Source organism: Periplaneta americana, chromosome 1 (genome assembly GCF_040183065.1).
Source record: "Periplaneta americana isolate PAMFEO1 chromosome 1, P.americana_PAMFEO1_priV1, whole genome shotgun sequence".
NCBI classification, from domain to species: Eukaryota; Metazoa; Arthropoda; class Insecta; order Blattodea; family Blattidae; genus Periplaneta; species Periplaneta americana.
The window spans coordinates 7,219,176-7,242,270 of record NC_091117.1 but is presented as its reverse complement, the minus strand read 5'-3'; the positions used below and the strand labels follow the sequence as shown (position 1 = coordinate 7,242,270).

The 23,095-nt window shown below is 35.7% G+C and overlaps 1 protein-coding gene across 1 annotated transcript in view; it reads right to left on the bottom strand.

Moving 5' to 3' along the window:
* LOC138703295 (superoxide dismutase [Cu-Zn]-like) overlaps window positions 1-15,059 on the bottom strand; it is a 194,295-nt gene extending 179,236 nt beyond the window's left edge. Inside the window, exon 1 of the mRNA XM_069831099.1 lies at window positions 14,903-15,059. The gene's annotated coding sequence lies outside the window, so the exon portion shown is untranslated. The remainder of the gene's footprint in view (window positions 1-14,902) is intronic.
* Between the last annotated feature and the right edge of the window lie 8,036 nt (window positions 15,060-23,095).

Below are 23,095 nucleotides of genomic sequence, written 5' to 3'. Positions count from 1 at the left end.
AACCACCAGCCATCTGGGATGTCGTCTGTTCATATAGGCAATTACAACAATAACGACGACGTATAAATGAATAAATAAATATATATATAAGTAAATAAATAAAGAGCGACGTAGATGGGAGGATAATATTAAAATGGATTTGAGGGAGGTGGGATATGATGATAGAGAATGGATTAATCTTGCTCAGGATAGGGACCAATGGCGGGCTTATGTGAGGGCGGCAATGAACCTGCGGGTTCCTTAAAAGCCAGTAAATAAATAAATAAATAATTAAAGAAGTAAATAAATAAATAAATAAATAAGAAAATAAATTAGTAAATAAATAAGTAAATAAATAAATAAGTACATAGATAAGTAAATAAATAAGTAAATAAATACATAAATAAGTAAATAAATAAACAAGTAAAAATAAATAAATAAGTAAACAAATAATTAAATAAATAAATAAGTACATAAATAAGTAAATGAATAAGTAAATAAGTACATAAATAAATAAATAAATAAACAAGTAAAAAATAAGTAAATAAACAAGCAAATAAATATATAAATAAGTAAATAAATAAACAGGTAAATAAGTAAATAAATAAATAATTAAATAAATATATAAATAAGTAAATAAATAAACAAGTAAAAATAAATAAATAAGTAAACAAATAATTAAATAAATAAATAAGTACATAAATAAGTAAATGAATAAGTAAATAAGTACATAAATAAGTAAATAAATAAACAAGTAAAAATAAGTAAATAAATAAATAATTAAATAAATACATAAGTAAATAAATAAACAAGTAAAAATAAATAAGTAAATAAACAAGTAAATAAATCAACAAGTAAAAATAAGTAAATAAATAAATGGGTAAATAAATAAGTAAATACATAACTAAGTAAATACATAAATAAGTAAATAAATAAATAAGTAAATAAATAACAAGTAAAAATAAGTAAATAAGTAAATAAATAAGTACATAAATAAGTAAATAAACAAGTAAATAAATAAACAAGTAAAAAGTAAATAAATCAACAAGTAAATAAGTAAACAAGTAAATAAATAAATGGGTAAATAAATAAGTAAATACATAACTAAGTAAATACATAAATAAGTAAATAAATAAATAAGTAAATAAATAAACAAGTAAATAAGTAAACAAGTAAATAAATAGGTAAATACATAACTAAGTAAATATATAAATAAGTAAATAAATAAAAATGTTATGGTTTATTTAACGACGCTCGCAACTGCAGAGGTTATATCAGCGTCGCCGGATGTGCCGGAATTTTGTCCCGCAGGAGTTCTTTTACATGCCAGTAAATCTACTGACATGAGCCTGTCGCATTTAAGCACACTTAAATGCCATTGACCTGGCCCGGGATCGAACCCGCAACCTTGGGCATAGAAGGCCAGCAAGTAAATAAATAAATAAATAAACAAGTAAATAAATACGTAAGGAAATAAATAAGTAAATACATAAATAAGTAAATAATTAAATAAATAAATACGTAAATAAATAACGTATTTTAATTATCTTTTATTTCAGTGATTTAATTGTATATCTTTATACAAGGGGGCCGTGTTAAAAACAATTGCTGCAGATCTATGATTTCGGTATCAGATGGACTTGGAAAAGATTCACGTGAAACTTTTTTTAACGTGTAAAAGTTTAACGAAGTATTAAGCTTAAATCTAATTTAATCGAACATTCTCATTAGTACATAAATGGAAGACATTAATAAATGCGGGGAGCATAAAGACAGAAATTGTTAATTTAACATAATCTAATTCTGAAGTACTTAACTGTAGTATTACGAGTAATTTCCAAATGAATTCAATTCTCTGTAATAACACATTATTATTCATTACAATTTCAAACAACTGACTGGCGTCATATTGATGTGTGAATCGTTTCGACTATCAATTGCATTGTTGTCTGCAGACTAGGCCTCCTGGAATGAGGAAGCGATTATGAAGTAGTTAACGAGAAGGCTCCGTCTTGTTAAATTTAAATGCGGGGAGTATGAAGACAGAAATGAAAAGAAATATCAAACTTTTATTTCAAATCCCAAACATCCTTACAATCCCAACCATGCTCACAATAACAATCAAGAACAGCATAAACGTTTGACGTAATAATAGGAATTTCATTGAATGATCTGTCATTTTTTCGAAGATTGATATTGATATATTTATTAAATAATTTATCTGCGCAAATTACAATTTTATAATATCTTAGATTAATTTTAAATTGCATGTAAGTGCATATTTTTGTACTTATCTTTTAAGTACCTGCATCATATTTTCATAAAATTATTCCAATATAAGCAATTTATATTTGACACTGGTTTCGTAAAAAGAAAAATGATAATTAAATCATTAAAATAAGAAATGAAAAACGGCTTTAAAATGGACTATTTTTTTCCAAAAAACTAAATATTGAATGAAAATTGTGTTCTCTATTAAAGTAGGCTAATAAAATCCAATATGTACTTTTTTTTAACATTGTAGTGTATTTTATTTGATTTTCATGTAATATAAGAATAAACCATAAGTATATCCAGCAATTCCATGACAAAGAAATGCAAAAAAGGTAAGCAAAATCGCGTCCCTGCAAGGGAAATTAATGTTAAGAAATGTCTATGTAAGCTCCAAGCCTGTTGGCCACTCTTCCCACTCGGAGATTCGCCGTTTCACCGAATGAACTGTGAAGAATGTTGAAGGGGAAAGCCGAAAATGGAGAACCTAATAACTACCACCCAAAAATAAAACTGAGGCATTGACCATCAGTGTATAATAAAATTATCTCTTCCCATAAAAAGGGGAGAGGGGGACGGGAGAGAAGCATGATCGTAGTGCATTACATAGAGAATAAAGCAGCACGGACCGCGACGAAAATCACAAACTTACACCACAGTCTAGTATATATACAGTCACGAAGCTCAATACATAGTAAATATGCATCCATAGATAGTTGCTAACCACTAGGATCGCTACTATCGCCTCATTACAGACAATGCGAAATAGTACCTGCACAGTCTATTGTTTCTAGTACCCTCATAAACTCAAGCTTCGTGTTTGTACATACTAGACTGTGCTTACATTTCTGTTTCCATGGTAACACGAACATGTACATTTCAAGACAAAACAATAACGCACACCATATCACAAGTCTATCATATTTCTTAAATTAGATACTCTTATATCAAATCTAGTAACTTCAAACGTCGTCTTTAATAAAACTGCAGAGAAGAAAATGAAGAAACTTCGTGTAAATAAATAAAACTTTTATGGCTCGGGTTGGCTGTCAGGTTTACGGCCAATATGTGACGGGCTGATTTTTAAAGCAGCGATACCTGTACGCTTTACGAGCCATAATGATTAAATTCTTGTAAAGGCGTTGTAAAAATCTAGGCTTTTGTTTCATTTCTATAGAACTAAATGTGTTTACAAACTCTAGTTATTTCGCCGAGGTAAACAATTAAAATTCCTATAGAAAATGTAGGACGACATAAATGCATTACTCATTCTTTTGTAACTATGTTCATCCAATTTCACAAACCAAGGACTCTTTACTGCATGTAAGCCGGACGTTGGGTTTTAAGCTCATAATCAGAAAAAAAAATGTATACTACTACCACCTCCGCTAGATGGAAAGTAGGTCAATATTTTTTGTGCGAGATCGTGCGTATTTGCTTGGTTTCCGCACAAAACCAATCCGCGGAAAGTCTAAAATTCCACATTCAGTATTCCCAACCTAACACACACAACAATTTCCCTCTTCTTACCGCTTAAGTGACATATTGATTTTACTGCTTTAGGCTTTTAACATACTCGTATTATTTTTAGAGACGTTCAAAATCGTAATAATTACAAATTGGAAACTTACCACTGAAATTTCACCTAAATTGCACTGTTAATTATTGTTTTTAAATATTTGCAAAAATTAAGTAAACTCTACAACTCCACTAAAGTTACTGCATTCGTGATGCAAGTAACATTAAGGAAGCCGTGAAAAAATCAACAAGATTCCAGACTCATCATAGACTGGAGGAAAAAAATGACAGACGTATATCACAGCCTGCTGGAGTATAGTAAACACAGAAAACATTTTAAAGCAACAATGTTGAAGATAGATATTTTTGTTTTGCAAATTTGCCGTCACTGAACAGAAACCAAGATGGAGATTTCATTGCAACTAATTAGAAATTCCTCTTTCAGGTATGTAATAAACGATCTTCGCACAAAATAATGTACGATACACGAGCGGTATGTTTTCTTTCAATTCTCGGAAATTAAAAAAGCTCAACTACGTTTCGCTTCTTCAAACTTTTCCTCGAACATGAAAACTTCAACATACCGCTCTTGTAACGCATATTACTAATTCTATACAATCCTATATTTCAATATCAGGTTTAACTACAACTTAAGAATAGAGATACCTTGTTGCCGGACGTTTACATTATTGTATAGTAATGTAATACCTGACAAACCACTATTGAATGTTTTTATAAAAACATGTTGCTACAAAAAGTTTTACAATTTTGTAATTGATATATTTATGAATTTGTTATGACTCCAACTATAGCAAACTTAGACATAACAGTAAATTTTAAGCACCATAGATTAGATTATTCAAGTTAAATGCATTTCGGCTTTAATAATTTAAACTACCATTCTATTACAATAGACTTAATGTATAGGGTATTTCAAAAGTCAGTTCAAATATTAAACCGCTATAAATATTATAATATTTGAGACAGGAAAAAACAAAAACATCACAGTGTTGGGCAAACAACGGGGTTTACAAAACATTGGGAAGATGTCCGCCGTTCTCTTGTTCAACGTACAGCATTCTGTCTGCGACACCATGTACAGCATTTTGCAGATAATGTCTTGGAATATTGGCAATTTCTTGCGAGACGACATCTTTCAGTTGCAGTAGGGTTGTTGGATGCGTCACGAAAACTCGTTCCTTAAGGTAACCATACAACCAAAAGTCGGCCGGATTGAAATCTGGAGATCACGGAGGCCACATTGTTGGAAAGTGCCTACTGATAACTTTGGTCGGGAAACGAACCTCAATTATGCGTGTTAACGCCACCATTAAATTTTAGTAGGCTATTTTACGATGCTTTATCAGCATCTTAGGTTATTTAGCGTCTGAATTAGATGGTGATAATGCCGGTGAAGTGAGTCCGGAGTCAAGCACCGAAAGTTCTCCAGCATTTGCTCACACTGGGTTGAGGAAAAACCCGAGAAAAAAACCTCAACCGGGTAACTTGCCCCAACCGGGAATCGAACCCGGGCCACCTGGTTTCCCGGCCAGACACGTTAACCGTTACTGCGCAGGTGTGGACAATGATGGAATAAGACAGACTGTTACAGTAGACGGAGAGCGCTACTACAGCATGTTACAGAACTTCGTCATTCCTAGACTGAGGAATCACGATATGGAAAACAATCTTCATGCAAGATGGCGCTCCACCCCACATCTTTATTCCTGCAAAACAATTAATTACGCAGATGTTTGGCGATCTTGTCATCAGTAGGCACTTTTCAACACTGTGGCCTCCGCGATCTCCAGATTTCAATCCGACCGAGTTTTGGTTGTGGGGTTACCTTAAAGAACGAGTCTTCCTGACGCATCCAACAACCCTACTGCAATTGAAAGATGCCATCTCGCAAGAAATTGCCAATATTCCAATACATTATCTGCAAAATGCTGTGCATAGTGTAGCAGACAGAAGCTGTACGTTGAACAAGAGAACGGCGGACATCTTCCCAATGTTTTGTAAACCCCGTTGTTTGCCTAACACTGTGATGTTTTTGTTTTTTCCCTATCTCAAATATTACAATATTTATAGCGGTTTAATGTTTGAACTGACTTTTGAAATACCCTATATTTTCAGGTAAGAGTTTAAGAAATGAATAAATTATCGTGTAGGAATAGCCTCCATAGATTAAAAGGAATGTTAAATAAAGAATTACAATTATCAATTTATCGTCTATGAATAATCTCTTAACTTAAATTGGATATTGAAAGACGGGTCGTAACCATGGCAACACACTGCTGAAAGCTATAGTCAGAATTTTTCTTGTCTGAACATCATTAGGCTGGAAACTGCAGATGAACTTGCGGTGAGTTATTTTGTTTTAAGGTTGTATTCATTCGCCCACACACCCCGTTTTACAGGTAGTCCGAGGGACGCCATTACAGCGTTCAGAAAGTTGGATCAAACTCCGTTATCGCGGAAGCAAGCGGTACCTCCCAGCTGGGCAGATTTTCCCTTTATCAGATTCATCGGAACTTCCCAAGTAACAGCGTCGCAGTCCATGTTCAGCATTATGTAGAAAACAGCTGGTACAGCCCTTACAAACCCTAGGGCCTATGGAAATGAGTTTTATAATACGTAGTAAAGAATAAAACTGTTCTACTGCAGACAGTCCCTATAGAAACCCACGATGTTTCGAAGACTGTAACTAAGGACGGTACTTCGTTCCCATGATGCTATACGATTAAGACAGTATTACCACAGTCTATAGCAGCCGTGGCGAAAATATGACTCACGAGCACATTGTGGCTCGCAGTGATAGCTATGCATTTCTCTTGCTTCCTACCTCCCCCAACCCCCACCCTCTCACTCACTGGAGTCAAACTCCGTTCCATTTGTATTTGTCTCTGATCTGCGAGTGGCGTATCGTCGCAATGTCTCTCTCGAAACCATGTACCTCTACAAAAACGAAAGTTTCAAGTAGGATGGGAGGATGCATTTTTTGCTGCCAATATGATGAGAATATTAAATGTATGATTTGTTCACAAGTATTACGAGGAAAACGGTTGTATAACATAAAACGGTATTATACTACATGTTACTGATGAAACATTAAACGGTTAAGTATTATTATTATTATTATTATTATTATTATTATTATCTCTGTACGTCGACCCTTTTTCAGCAGATGTACGAATAATGCGGTTAGATCTTCAATTTGAACTCACTGATTTACAATGTGATGTCAAATGAAAGCTAGATGTAAGGACTTGACAAATGTTGAACTTTCAAATCTTTGCCAAAAAATAAATATCCGAAGCTTCGTTCTTTCGCTTGCTCTTTTGAAGCCATGTTCGCTACAACTTACGTTTGTGAAAAATTATTTTCAACAATGAAAATAGTAGAAACCAAATTTAGATCACGACTGACAGACAAATACCTTCGTGATCAACTACGACTGGCAGTTAGTGACATAATTCCTGATTTTGAAACTCTGTCGCAGAGACATTCTGAAGACAGTTGATTTTAGGTTGTGATAATGTGTCCTATGTTTTCTTATTCATTTCATTCTTCGTTACACGTACTAAACATTAGTTTCTAGCCTTGTACTGTATAAAATTATATTTAAATGCTTGACGTAAGGAAAATTAAAATCCGTTAATAAGTCAGACAGTTGCTTCACTTCCCCTTCGGGTGTCCGCCTCCCACCATAGGTGCTATGCACGTTGCAGGTTACACAGTGGCTCGGCGCACGATTACATTTTCGCCACGGCTGCTCTAGAATATAATCTTTCTTCAAATATAACTTTTGTAGAATACGATTTTTATTTTTAATATATCAATTTTCCATCATTATGTTAATCATTCCTTTGCTCCAATTAATCTTATTTAACACTAAATTGTAATTGTTCAACTCTTAGACTTACTTTTTTCTAAACACAAACATTTCGCTCTTATGACTTTTATATTATTATTATTATTATTATTATTATTATTATTATTATTATTATGTGACTGATAGCCCATAGAAGAGCAATCCTGGTGTCAAATCCGCACGTCTCAACAGAGGTGAACGATCATCCAACCAATACGATAATAATGTGCGTTAGCACGATCCCCAACTGTTACAGTTGGTTTTGAAACCGGATTTCGCTACATATCGTAGCTCTCCAAGTGCGTCAGGATGTCGGGTGGGCACCGGCCCCATACACTGGCCGAAATTTCATAAGAAAATTTTTTCCTCCACGAGGACTCGAACCAGCGCGGATTTTGTAACGCGAGTCCAGGAATGGTATCTCAGGCTATGACGCAGGATTGTAGTAACATTATAGCAATTAAATGATATGAATTCGCTTTCGTATTTTAACATACAATTTTATTAGATAAAGTTACCAAAACCACGTCAAATTTCCACACTCAAAATACGACAAATTAAAAAAATGTATGATTTGAGGCTTTCTCGGCGTTGGTTCGCTAATATGTTTTCGCGGGATATCAGCCGAGTTAAGATTTTGGAATGCTCCAAGCTTTCGACTGCTATCTCTGCAGCCATCTTCAGGGAAGTGATGTCCGAACAGAAAGTCGAAAGGTTATATAGATGTGGCTGTCTCAGGTGAAACGGGATTGGTTGGCGGATCGGCCAATCCGGGGCCGGGAATTGTCATCGCTCGTAAGCTCCGCCCCTCCCGGGATTACTGCGTGAAGTTTGGCGGGCGGCGAGCCCTGTTCCGCCGGTTGGAATCGGTTGCCGTCCTCGGTCCGTGATCTTCATGACCTTGATTGTAAGAGGGCCTGAGTTGGTCTAAGGCCGGTGTCCATGCCTGACTGAGCTGGAGTCCACTGTCTCTGTTAAAGTTGTTTTTCTCCAGCTTGATCTCTATGGCCTCCTTGATTGTACGATCCCAGTAGTGGCTTGATTTGTTAATGACCTTGGTGTGGTCAAACAGTATTTTATGCTCCTTTTCTATGCTGTGTTGCGCCACTGCAGATTTTTCCGGGTAATACAGCCTCAGGTTCCTCTTATGTTCTTTGATTCTGTCTTCTATTGTGCGGCCAGTCTGCCCTATGTATACTTCGCCACACTCGCATGGAATCTTGTAAATCCCTGGAGTCCTTAAGCCCTGACTGTCTTTAACTTGACGTAGATGACTCCGGATTTTGCTCTGTGGTTTATGGATGGTTTTGATATTAACCTTCTGGAGGATTCTGCTTATTTTGTGTGACACGCTCCCGCAGAATGGAATGAAAGCTTTCTTTGTCGGTTCTTGCTTGCTGTCTAAGTCTATTGTGTTACATCTCGTGGTAACTTGTTTGAGGGCTTTGCTGATGTCTCTCCGGCTGTAGTTGTTTTGCTGTAGTGTTCTACGAAGATGGTCCATTTCTGCAGGCAAGTTGTTGATATCGGAAATGACTATGGCGCGACCAGAAAATTGTTGAACTACTAGCAGACACGACCTACAAGAAACTGACACGTGATCCCACTAACAGGATCATAAGAAGAACCACCACGCTGCTGAAATCTTCCTCGCTGCCTGCCGAGGTTATAAAAGTTCTACTACCACACTCGGCCACACCACCTCGGATTTACGGGCTCCCCAAGATCCACAAACAAGGGCTACCATTACGACCCATTGTTAGCACCATCGGGTCGCCCACATACCACCTGGCCAAGCATCTAACCAACATGCTCCAACCCCTGATTGGAACGTGTGAACATCATGTGAAAAACTCTACAGAATTTGTTAGAATTCTGGAGAACATCACAGTGGTCCCATCAGATCTACTAGTGAGCTTCGATGTAATTTCACTCTTCACAAAGGTTCCGATAAAAGAGGCTCTTGAACTGGTAGCGGAACAATTCCCGGATGATATTCTACAACTCTTCAGACTGGCCTTGACTACTACTTACTTCACGTACAACAGTGAGTTCTACGAACAAACCGACGGCGTGGCAATGGGCTCCCCGCTGTCACCTGCTATTGCTAACTTTTACATGCAGCACTTCGAACACCAGGCCCTAGACTCAGCCACACACAAGCCGAGCCACTTCTTCCGCTACGTAGACGACACCTTCGTGGTCTGGCCGCACGGACAAGACAAGCTACAAGAGTTCCTACAACATCTCAACAGCATCCACGCGAATATCCAGTTCACCATGGAGGTGGAGTCAGAGGGCTCACTGCCGTTCCTGGATATCCACATACACAGGAAAGCAGATGGTACTCTCGGACATGGCGTGTATAGAAAGCCGACGCACACAGATCTGTACCTGAATGCACTTAGCCTCCACCACCCTTCGCAGAAGAAGTCCGTCCTGACTAGTCTACTACATCGCGCCATAGTCATTTCCGATATCAACAACTTGCCTGCAGAAATGGACCATCTTCGTAGAACACTACAGCAAAACAACTACAGCCGGAGAGACATCAGCAAAGCCCTCAAACAAGTTACCACGAGATGTAACACAATAGACTTAGACAGCAAGCAAGAACCGACAAAGAAAGCTTTCATTCCATTCTGCGGGAGCGTGTCACACAAAATAAGCAGAATCCTCCAGAAGGTTAATATCAAAACCATCCATAAACCACAGAGCAAAATCCGGAGTCATCTACGTCAAGTTAAAGACAGTCAGGGCTTAAGGACTCCAGGGATTTACAAGATTCCATGCGAGTGTGGCGAAGTATACATAGGGCAGACTGGCCGCACAATAGAAGACAGAATCAAAGAACATAAGAGGAACCTGAGGCTGTATTACCCGGAAAAATCTGCAGTGGCGCAACACAGCATAGAAAAGGAGCATAAAATACTGTTTGACCACACCAAGGTCATTAACAAATCAAGCCACTACTGGGATCGTACAATCAAGGAGGCCATAGAGATCAAGCTGGAGAAAAACAACTTTAACAGAGACAGTGGACTCCAGCTCAGTCAGGCATGGACACCGGCCTTAGACCAACTCAGGCCCTCTTACAATCAAGGTCATGAAGATCACGGACCGAGGACGGCAACCGATTCCAACCGGCGGAACAGGGCTCGCCGCCCGCCAAACTTCACGCAGTAATCCCGGGAGGGGCGGAGCTTACGAGCGATGACAATTCCCGGCCCCGGATTGGCCGATCCGCCAACCAATCCCGTTTCACCTGAGACAGCCACATCTATATAACCTTTCGACTTTCTGTTCGGACATCACTTCCCTGAAGATGGCTGCAGAGATAGCAGTCGAAAGCTTGGAGCATTCCAAAATCTTAACTCGGCTGATATCCCGCGAAAACATATTAGCGAAATTAAAAAAAGTTAATTTTCCTACTATCTTCTTAAATTTGCCATTGTGGAAATGATCGGTAAAGCTATTGATTGTAGAGTAGTAATGGCACTGTATTTAACGACGTTTTCGTCAGGGGAAGTTATTTAGACGCGGAACTTAAAACGGGTGAGAAATAGTCTACAAATTTTGTATGGGAGCCCTCTATCAAGAAATGTACGGCATGAGCACCCTACGTTTATTTCCTTCCCGAATGAAGACATCCTTGCGGTACACCAGACAGAACAGGTTTATGATGACTAAAACACAACATGTACTGTGATTCCAACGTATCTAATCGTATGTAAAGCAACATCGATAGTGGTGCCTCCATTCGATTGTACACACGATTCTGTTTGACTTATTTATACATAGTGGACCAAAAAAAAAAAAAGGCACAAAATTAGAAATACTCTACTTTCGAAAATACATAACATTAATTTATAATGAATACACTGTTGGAAAGAGTAGACTTTAAAGATGAGCAGGACTTTTTTATTATGTTTTTTTTAGGCTTAATTAAAATCTTATGGAGGCCAATACACAATGATGCGAAAAATGTGGTTTTTAAAGACAATTTATTACTTCAAAATGCAGAAACTGAATGTTGGTAAAATTAATAATAATTAATGATCTTTAAAATAATCAAAATTAAAAATGATGCTCTATGTGACGCCATTTGCCCGCACAACCATTTGTAGGCGTCTTCTCCATTGTCCAATAGCACTGGATATCTGTCTTTGATCAAGCCGGTCCAACATTCAAGAAGGCGTTGTCTTAAATGTTCAATATTACGAATTCTTGTTTTGTAGTAAACTGCTTTTTGTAGTTGACTCCATACAAAATAGTCCATAGGCTTAAGATCTCGTTTGAAACTCCAGCGGAAACCATCAGAGAATCTGAGAAATGCGATCTTTCACGCAATAATCTCTCAGGAGGGATATCATGTCCGTATCTTGCTAATCAATCGTTGTACACTTGAAACAGACCATTCTCGCTCAGCGTAGTTCCTTACAGTTTGACGGGCAGATAAATTATCATATTGGTGCAAATGTTTAATGAAAATCTTGTCTTCGTTCGTTAAGCGACCCATTATTCACAAAACGAGAACTGAAAACGGAAGAAAACAAATGACGATAGCACAACAAACGGCTTGGCCTGCTGAACTCGTCAGACCATAATGCTTAGTTCGGCATAAACGATCGATTTTGCACTGCCTTACGAAAATTAAAAAATAATGTTTAATAAATGGTAAAAAATTAAATATTAGAGTGCTTCTCCGGTCTACAAGGACTGTGAAATTTGCTGTGAAATAAACTTTCAAGTGAAATTATTAGGTAATGGAATATAACCATTTATTTTGTGCCTTTTTTTGGCCCATTGTGTATATTGTAATTAAAATTGTATAAATAGCGTATTAATTTTATAAATTACGAAAGATACTTACAAATCTCCAAATTCGTTTATGTATTATGGATTTCTTGTTTTCTTCGTTTTGAATTTGCAAACTAATCTATTTTTTTCGTTTTGCATTGGTACTTACATACTGGCTTTTAAGGAACCCGAAGGTTCATTGCCGCCCTAACATAAGCCCGCCATCGGTCCCTATCCTGTGCAAGATTAATCCAGTCTCTATCATCATATCCCACCTCCCTCAAATCCATTTTAATATTATCCTCCCATCTACGTCTTGGCCTCCCTAAAGGTCTTTTTCCCTCTGGTCTCCCAACTAACACTCTATATGCATTTCTGGATTCGCCCATACGTGCTACATGCCCTGCCCATCTCAAACGTCTGGATTTAATGTTCCTAATTATGTCAGGTGAAGAATACAATGCGTGCAGTTCTGTGTTGTGTAACTTTCTCCATTCTCCTGTAACTTCATCCCGCTTAGCCCCAAATATTTTCCTAAGCACCTTATTCTCAACACCCTTAATCTCTGTTCCTCTCTCAAAGTGAGAGTCCAAGTTTCACAACCATACAGAAGAACCGGTAGTATAACTGTTTTATGAATTCTAACTTTCAGATTTTTTTGACAGCAGACTGGATGATAAAAGCTTCTCAACCGAATAATAACAGGCATTTCCCATATTTATTCTGCGTTTAATTTCCTCCCGAGTGTCATTTATATTTGTTACTGTTGCTCCAAGATATTTGAATTTTTCCACCTCTTCGAAGGATAAATCTCCAATTTTTATATTTCCATTTCGTACAATATTCTGGTCACGAGACATAAGCCACGGAATAAGCCTTGCATTGGTTATAAATGAAATTAATATTTTCAAAATGGTTATGTTAAAGCTTGAACTTCTGTAACGATGTTTTTCTTTTCTTTAACTCATTTCTTAATGTATTCATAGCCTTCGGAATTTCAGAAGCGTTTGTAATCTTCACGGTACGTGTTCACTACGAGGTCCGCAACGCCGGTCTTACGTAACGGATTTTCTTATGACTATTGCGAAAGATATTTTCATATCAAAAACATTTAAAAAATCGCAAAATGGGGGGAAGGGGGCACCGCTCACCACGTCCTCTCAATAATAATGACAATAATAATTGTGGAATGTTCTTCCGCTTCTTTTTACGGTGTACCGTGTCGGAATAATAATAATAATAATAATAATAATAATAATAATAATACATATGTTTTTAGTAATCGAGATAATACTTTAAAAATTGAGATATTGTTAAAATTAACTACAATATTTCACTTTCATCATATTTATATAAAAATTCTAGAGAATATGAAATGTGCCCCATTTCCGGACAATATTTTAACTCACATTTAACTAATTGATTAACTAGCAGACTTACTCGTTTACTCGTGTTAATTATGCAAGTTTGTTCGGCTTACAGCTGTTTCGGTGCTTCATCACGCCATCCTCAGAGCCTAAACACTAAAACACACCCCGATCAAATTCTCAACACACAGATCAATTTCAGTACACACACACTATTTCACTCCACTTTTCAACACCTTTCAACAATCAAACGCACCCACATAACAGGCAGAGAAGTTCGAGATGACGCCGAGATCTAGTAGGCTCTGAGGATGGTGTGATGAAGCACCGAAACAAGTATAAGCCGCACAAACTTACATAATTAACACGAGTAAGTCCGCTAGTTAATCAATTACTTATATTCAAGTGTTAAAAGTAGTGTACGCAAGATTCAAAATGGATCACATTTAACATATTTTCGCACCCTCCACCCCAATTGAATAATAGATTTAAACATATTTAGTTTGTTTTTATTTATTCGAATGTACAGGAAATAATTCCTGGGGCGTACAAAATTTAAAATACCATTGGCTAAAAATGTATTTGCCTTATTACAATCAGGGAAAGAATTTCGAAGTATTCTATTGGCTAAAATGTGTTCGGTTCAAGCGCTTTAAAACACTACTCATTTAATGGTACCAATCCGATTTCACAAAAAAAAAAAAAAAAAATACATTTCTTTCTTCGTAGTGTAAAATTAAATTTTATGATCAGTTATAATAATTCAATTCATAATTTCACTGAATTTCACTATAAATTAATATTTTGGGGTAAAAATACGAACCCCGTACTTTGTCCTAATTAAAAAGTAAATTCCTTGTTAAATATTTAATTCATCCATGTCGAATAACTACAAACACATAAACAAACGAAAAACAATAGAAAGTCGACAGTTTTCAGAGCCTTCTGACAAGTACACACGCCCTATGTACGTACATACACAAAACCTGTTGCCGGCAAACGTGAAATCCGCCGAGCGGCTATTTCTAATGTAATAAGCCCAGAAATGACAGAAATATAACTCTTCGGAAGCACAGATTAAAGATTCACGTACCTCTTAAGTAAAATGATGTTAATTCGGCGTTAAAAACTGGAACAGCTGTTCACTTGACGTAGAAGAAACACCCAAATCTTCCGATTACACTACTGCGAAGTTAAAAGCACTGATCTGTACCCGGCATGGAACGGGAATGACAAGAAGAGGACAGCTGAGGTTCGCTAGAGACATCTAGCGGCGGCTGGCCGCACTACGCCCTACCCTCCGGGAAACAAGCCAATTAAAGGGAACTTTTGCGTTAATAAAAACTTTACAAAGGAAAGTGGCATGATTAATGTAATAATTTATTAGAAAGTTAATGATTTCTGCAAGGTCTGTGGTTTGATGCCCTAAAAATACAGAATTGTGTGACTTTTTCTCGAGGTCGAAGATCCTTCATTCTCATTTGACGGGGGAAATATTCAAATATCCAGGTTAACATTTGCCATCCATCACGTGGAGTCTACATACGTGCTTTTCATCCCCTTCCGATCGCGCTAAACTATTTTAAGGGTTATTTTGTAGTTTCAGAGTAACATTACAAAACTTATGTTGAACATATCATATTAACCATTAAAGTGGCAAAACTTCATTTCTCTCACTAGTTTATTAAACCGGGTCGGACTGTAAAGAAAACAACTATCACAATGTCCATATTTTATATGTTGTACAATATTATAGTATTGCGAAATTTTAATTTTCCTACCAATTTATTGTTCTATTAAAATTATAGCATATAGCCTATTAACCTGTTGTATCCTATAGGATACATTGCCTATTTAAGAGTTAAGGAAAGCAAATATCGAGTTCCATGAATTACATTAAAATTTATAGCTTTCCAGGGTTTATTTATCATTATATGTTTCACGTGTTCCGTAAAAATTCAGTTCCTCTATCATATTATGAATGATGTTACTAATTAATTATTTTTCACAAAATTACCAGAAAATTCGTACATACCAGATGTTTTCTTATTACGCAACATAGGGGTTTATTCTTATGCAGATGACACAGTTTTACTTTTTGGTGGAAAAACCTGGTATGATGCATATAATAATTCAAATAATGGATTTAAATTAATAAAAAATTGGTTTGACATAAATTATCTTTCTATCAACGAAAATAAAACCATAATTATTCCATTCTCATTATCTGAAAAATGTAACAAACCTTCTACATCTATATTAAGTATTAAATTACATAATTCTGATTGTTGTGTTATACAGTGTAAATGTCCGATTATTAAAGAGTCCCCTGAAGTTAAGTATTTAGGCATAATTTTCGGCAATCATTTAGAATAGAATCAACACATTAATTACCTTTGTAATAAACTACGTAAAATAGTATATTATTTTGTTTTATTGAGGAATTACTTGTCAATAAGTTTATTACGTACAATATATTTAACTTTATTTCAATCGGTAATTATGTATGGAATTATAGGATGAGGTAGCTTATTTAAATCCCATTCTAATTCAATTTATTTATTACAGAAGAAAATAATTAAAATATGTCTTCATAAACCTATTGATTTTCCATCTCAAAATTGTTTTTAGACTTTAATGTACTTAACATAAGACAAATTTATTACATTGTATTAATAAAATTCATACATAACAATCGAAATAATTTTGAATTGTATTCTCATAGTTATGAAACAAAAGGTATGAATTCTTTAAGATTGTTTGAACCAAAATGCAACACTGCTACAGTATTTAATCATAGTAGTAATTTAGACCCAGGAATATATAACAAATTTATATTTAAATATCCTAATCTTATCAATTCTAATAGTTCTAGTATTAAATTAAAAAAAATATGTATGGATTTTATTCGTGATCAGAATATTGTACGAAATGGACCTATAAAAGTTGGAGATTTATCCTTTGAAGAGGTGGAAAAATTCAAATATCTTGGAGCAACAGTAACAAATTTAAATGACACTCAGGAGGAAATTAAACGCAGAATAAATATGGGAAATGCGTGTTATTATTCGGTTGAGAAGCTTTTGTCATCCAGTCTGCTGTCAAAAAATCTGAAAGTTAGAATTTATAAAACAGTTATATTACCGGTTGTTCTGTATGGCTGTGAAACTTGTACTCTCACTTTGAGAGAGGAACAGAGATTGAGGGTTTTTGAGAATAAGGTTCTTAGGAAAATATTTGGGGCTAAGAGGGATGAAGTTACAGGAGAATGGGGAAAGTTACACAACACAGAGCTGCACGCATTGTATTCTTCACCTGACATAATTAGGGACATTAAATCCAGACGTTTGAGATGGACAGGGCATGTAGCACGTATGGGCGAATCCAGAAATGCATATAGAGTGTTAGTTGGGAGGCCAGAGGGGAAAAGACCTTTAGGGAGGCCGAGACGTAGATGGGAAGATGATATTAAATTGGATTTGAGGGAGGTGGGATATCATGGTAGGGACTGGATTAATCTTGCCTAGGATAGGGAACAATGGCGGGCTTATGTGAGGGCGGCAATGAACCTCCGGGTTCCTTAAAAGCCAGTAAGTAAATAAGTAAGTATGTATGGATTTTATAAAAATTGAAAAATTATAAATTTATATTTATAAATTCTAATTGCATAGTAGACATAAGACAAATTGTATTACATACTTCTTTACTTCAATTCAGGAATCCGCCCCTGAGCACGAGTTCTACTCTTTCAGGGGCGAGCTAAAGTTTTTCTGTATGTATATATATATATATATATATATATATATATATATATATATATATATATATATATATATATAGGGTGTTTCAAAAATACGGGGCATAATTTCAGGTATGTATTTCCCACATGTAAACAATCAAAATAGTTCATTACAACATGTGTCCGGAAATGCTTCACTTCCGAGTTATGGCCTTCACAACATTGAAATTCACCGGAACGTTTTTCTTTCCGCAGGTCGTTGCCGTCAAAGGAGACATTAAGAGGGCACTCTGACAGTTCATTCCGAGGCGAAGGTTACATTCAGTGTTGTGTAGGCGTTAGACTGTGCGACATGAATTCAAATCAAGAGCTGGCAGAGATACACTTCATGTACGGTAAGGCGGACGGCAATGCTGCGCTGGCTCGTCGTTTGTACCAGGAGAGGTACCCACAGCGACAATGTCCAGATCGGAAGACATTTGTACGTCTCCATTACCGTCTGTGCGAGTATGGAAAATTTAACTCTCCTGGTTTGGGAAGGGGACGACCAAGATCTACAACTCCAGAAGTACAGGAGGAGATTCTGGAGGCTGTGAACATGACTCCTTCTATCAGCACACGAAGGGTAGCGTTGCAAGTCAATGTTCCTCATACGACTGTCTGGAGATTGTTGAAAGAGTATCAATTGTATCCTTATCATTTGCAACGTGTACAGGCCCTGTCACCAGCAGATTACTCTGCACGAGTTAGGTTCTGTCAGTGGTTCTTGCAGCATTGTGGTGTAAATCCGAACTTTCCTGCCTTAGTATTATTTACAGATGAAGCACAGTTCACACGAGATGGCATACAAATTTCCACAATCAGCATGTATGGGCGTATGAAAACCCACGTGCAACTGTTCCATCTCATCACCAGGAGCGGTTCTCCCTCAACATGTGGGCCGGTATCATTGGTGATCGATTAGTTGGACCCCATGTACTTGTAAACAGACTTACGGGGCAGGCGTACACAAACGTCCTGGAAAACACCATACCTCATGTTTTAGAAGACACTCCACTGATCAATCGTCAACACATTCACTTCTTGCATGATGGCGCTCCTGCACACTTCAGTCGTACGGCTCGCCGGTACTTGGATCGAAAGTTTCCTGATCGATGGATAGGTAGAGGTGGCCCACTTGCTTGGCCTCCACGCTCACCTGATCTGAACCCTCTCGATTTCTACTTGTGGGACCATTTAAAATCATTGGTTTATTCGTCTCCGGTGCCTGATTTGGAATCTCTTCCGAATCGAATTGTGGAATGTTCTGAGGACATACGCAATACTCCTGGAGTTTGGGATCGTGTTCGCAGGTCAATGAGACATGGATGTGAGGTCTGTATTCAAGCAGGAGGTGGACATTTTGAACATCTTCTGTAATGACAACGACCTGCGGAAAGAAAAACGTTCCGGTGAATTTCAATTTTGTGAAGGCCATAACTCGGAAATGAAGCATTTCCGGACACATGTTATAATGAACTATTTTGATTGTCTACATGTGGGAAATACATACCTGAAATTATGCCCCGTATTTTTGAAACAGCCTGTATATATATATATATATATATATATATATATATATATATATATATATACAGTATATAAATTTATGACAGTTAACATCTGTGACTGCTTGAAAAGAGATCGACAATGTTCAAGATAGTTTGATTGACATAGAATTCTCATGGCTTTCTTTTGCAAAATCAAGACACTCCCATTTTTGCTACCTTTTCCCCAGAAAATTAAGGGATACCTAATTATCGACTGAAAGAACGAAAAGTAGGCACATCTTACATAATTTTGAGAAACACAAGTCACTAATTTCTTTAATAAATAAATAAATAAATATATATATATATATATATATATATATATATATATAAAACCCTTGATAATTTTGTGCATATATATTCGATATGTTTTTCCCATGTTAAACTGGAGTCTATAAGAAGTTCTAGAAATTTGGTATAGTTTTGTATGTTGTCCTTTTTTATTACATGATTTAGGCTAAAAGTTATGTTGATAGTCTTTTCTTGATTAAGCAAAAAACCATTAGATTCAAACCATAAAGCCATCTGTAATAGAATATCATTGGCTAGAGCATGTAATTCATTCAGAGTAGAGCTAGAACATAAGAATGTAGTGTCATCAGCATACATAATTGTTACAGCTTTAATGAATTTAGGAAGGTCATTTATTGCTACTAAGAATAGCAGTGGACCAATTATTGAGCCTTGTGGAACACCATAATGTATACATAATATCGTTCTGTACTCGTAAGATGAAACAGCACTCGTGCAATTACTACAGAAAGTATGACGTAATACTGCTAAGTTCTATACAGTTCGCAAACCTGATTGAAAAGCCTCTCGCAGTAAACTTTTATCCCAGTTTCGTAATTTTCATGAAGCAAAGCGCTAGACGACGAACTTGCTCCAGAAGCTGAGCGCCTTAGGAGGCCATGTCAACAAGGGACCGGCCAGCGAGTCAGGCAGGATTATCTGGGAAGCTGTGCAAGCAGATCACCGATATAGCGGAGTTAATTCCGGAAAAGTCCGATCCAACTTTCTTGTGCAAATGGAGAGCAAGCAGGGCATGCAACTTTAAACAAGACACCGGCGAGCCTTTCAATTAATCTCGGCATTACACGAAATGAAATCTGGAGATATTCCTTCGGAGCCCGGAACGATTCTGAAAGGTTCCTATTCATATTATATTACTGTTACTTGTAAAATTTCATTAAAAGATAAAATAAAAGCAATCTAATATGAAGTTTTATGAACGTGCGAAATAAATTAGAGTTCGCATTTCTATTGCTTCCTAAGCGAAGTCCTCCTAACACGATAATATTTCAAATCGATAGAGACTTGAACTCGGCATTTCTTTTGCAGCCCCATGTGTACATACTCGTACATATATGAACTGATACTGAAACTAATACTTCTGTGGAACTAATTTGTAATTAGGAACTAATAAAATACAATTTTATTGTACTTACACCATACTTTCGAGGAATATAAATTTAATAATCATTTTTACAAATTATGTATTCAGATTTTAGATTTAAATTTATTTTTTTTTCGTCTAGTATTATTTTATTCTATTTCACTCAACCAGAACTAACTACTAGAAAAAATATAAAATTATAAGAAACTAAAATACACACAATAAAATGATTTTACAAAACAGTAATGGCATAAAAGAATTAAAATAAAGCGTTTAACTTAAAAATGTAAGGTGCAGTAACAAGTAAATTGTATTATTTAATAATTTTCTATATTAAGCAAAGAAATTACAAATAAATATCAAAATTATTACAATAGAAAGGAGATAAAAGTATCAGCAGAAAAATCTTGGTTTACATTTAGCCTAATGATAGCGAGGTGTTTGGTTAATTAATATATGAAATTTCCATTTATTTATTTATTTATTTATTTATTTATTTATTTATTTATTTATGGGGAGAGGGAGAGAATTTCAAACTTTAGCAAATGACAGTGTAAAAGTTAAAGATTAAGGGAATTAATTTAACTGTACTGAAGTGACATGTGAAAGATGAAAGATAAAGAAAGTGAATTTATTTGTAAGCAAGTGACAATCTGAAAGATAAAGAAAGTGAATTTATTTATAAGTAAGTGACGCTGTGAAAGATAAAAAAAGTGAATTTATTTATAAGCAAGTGACAATCTGAAAGATAAAGAAAGTGAATTTATTTATAAGTGACACCGTGAAAGATAAAGAGAGTGAATTTATTTATAAGTAAGTGACACTGTGAAAGATAAAGAAAGTGAATTTATTTATAAGCAAGTGACAATCTGAAAGATAAAGAAAGTGAATTTATTTATAAGTAAGTGACGCTGTGAAAAATAAAAAAAGTGAATTTATTTATAAGCAAGTGACAATCTGAAAGATAAAGAAAGTGAATTTATTTATAAGTAAGTGACGCTGTGAAAGATAAAAAAAGTGAATTTATTTATAAGTGACACTGTGAAAGATAAAGAAAGTGAATTTATTTATAAGTGACACTGTGAAAGATAAAGAAAGTGAATTTATTTATAAGTGACACTGTGAAAGATAAAGAAAGTGAATTTATTTATAAGTAAGTGACGATGTGAAAGATAAAGAAAGTGAATTTATTTATAAGTGACAATGTGAAAGATAAAGAAAGTAAATTTATTTATAAGTGACACCGTGAAAGATAAAGAGAGTGAATTTATTTATAAGTGACACCGTGAAAGATAAAGAGAGTGAATTTATTTATAAGTAAGTGACACTGTGAAAGATAAAGAAAGTGAATTTATTTATAAGTGACAATCTGAAAGATAAAGAAAGTGAATTTATTTATAAGTAAGTGACGCTGTGAAAGATAAAGAAAGTGAATTTATTTATAAGTGACAATCTGAAAGATAAAGAAAGTGAATTTATTTATAAGTAAGTGACACTGTGAAAGATAAAGACAAAAATAGTGAATTTACTTATAATGTATTATGCCATACTTCTGTAGAATAGAGTTCAGATGGTAAGTGGGTGGTTTTGTGTGTAATCATGTAGCCAGTGGGTTTGTTGTTATGTAAGTTCTGATTGCTTTCAATTTTCTTTCTTGATAAGATTGAATTTGTTTCTCAGAAAGGAATTGTTGCTATTTCTTAGTGGTATATAGCGGTTTATTCAATTCCGTTACATATCAAATATTTCTGATGTGGGTTTTCTGCCTACAGAGCGCTGCCTGATTGAATATTAAATTCTGAAGAAGAAGCCCGTCTGTTTCCATGGCGACGCTCCTGTCACGCGATCCAATCGGCTACTTGAAATTTCTCTCACGATGTGGCCTTGTTTGCCGTGAGAATATTTGCCCTCTTGATAGGGGGTGTAATCAACAGCTTTGCTTAGCTATGCTGGCCGTGTGTAGATTTTATCACGTTATAAGCAGCCAGCATAATTAAGAGGCAAAGCAAACTGAAGGAAGCATGCAGCCTTCGGGTCGAGACATTTTATCCCATAGTGGCCTAGTCTGACGAAACTATTCAGCTGTACGAGATATCGGAACTTTCAGACTTCGCTTGTTTTAGAGATAAAAAAAAGAATATAGACAACATACATTTTATCATTATACATTACGAACGTTAAATAACTGTTCAATTGTTTTATCAAGCTGTGAATGTTACTGTTTATTTTCGTTCATTATTCAAAAGACCACGCGTTATAGTGACGTGTTCTAAGGCATCATACCTTCGATTATCGTTACGGAATGCGCGCTGGTTCGAGTCCTCATGGAGAAGGAATTTCCTAAAGAAATTATGACCAGTATATGGGACCGGTGCCCACACAGAATCGTGTGAATAAATTTGGGGAGTTACTATAGGTACAGATTTTGCATTATATCTCTACCGGTAAGGGATAGTCAAATTTCAAGTGGCTTATCATGGTCGTGGACGTCAGAGTATTAAAAACCATTACAATCTTCTGTTATCTCTCTTTCCCCTCACCGCAAACTATGATATTGTTCAG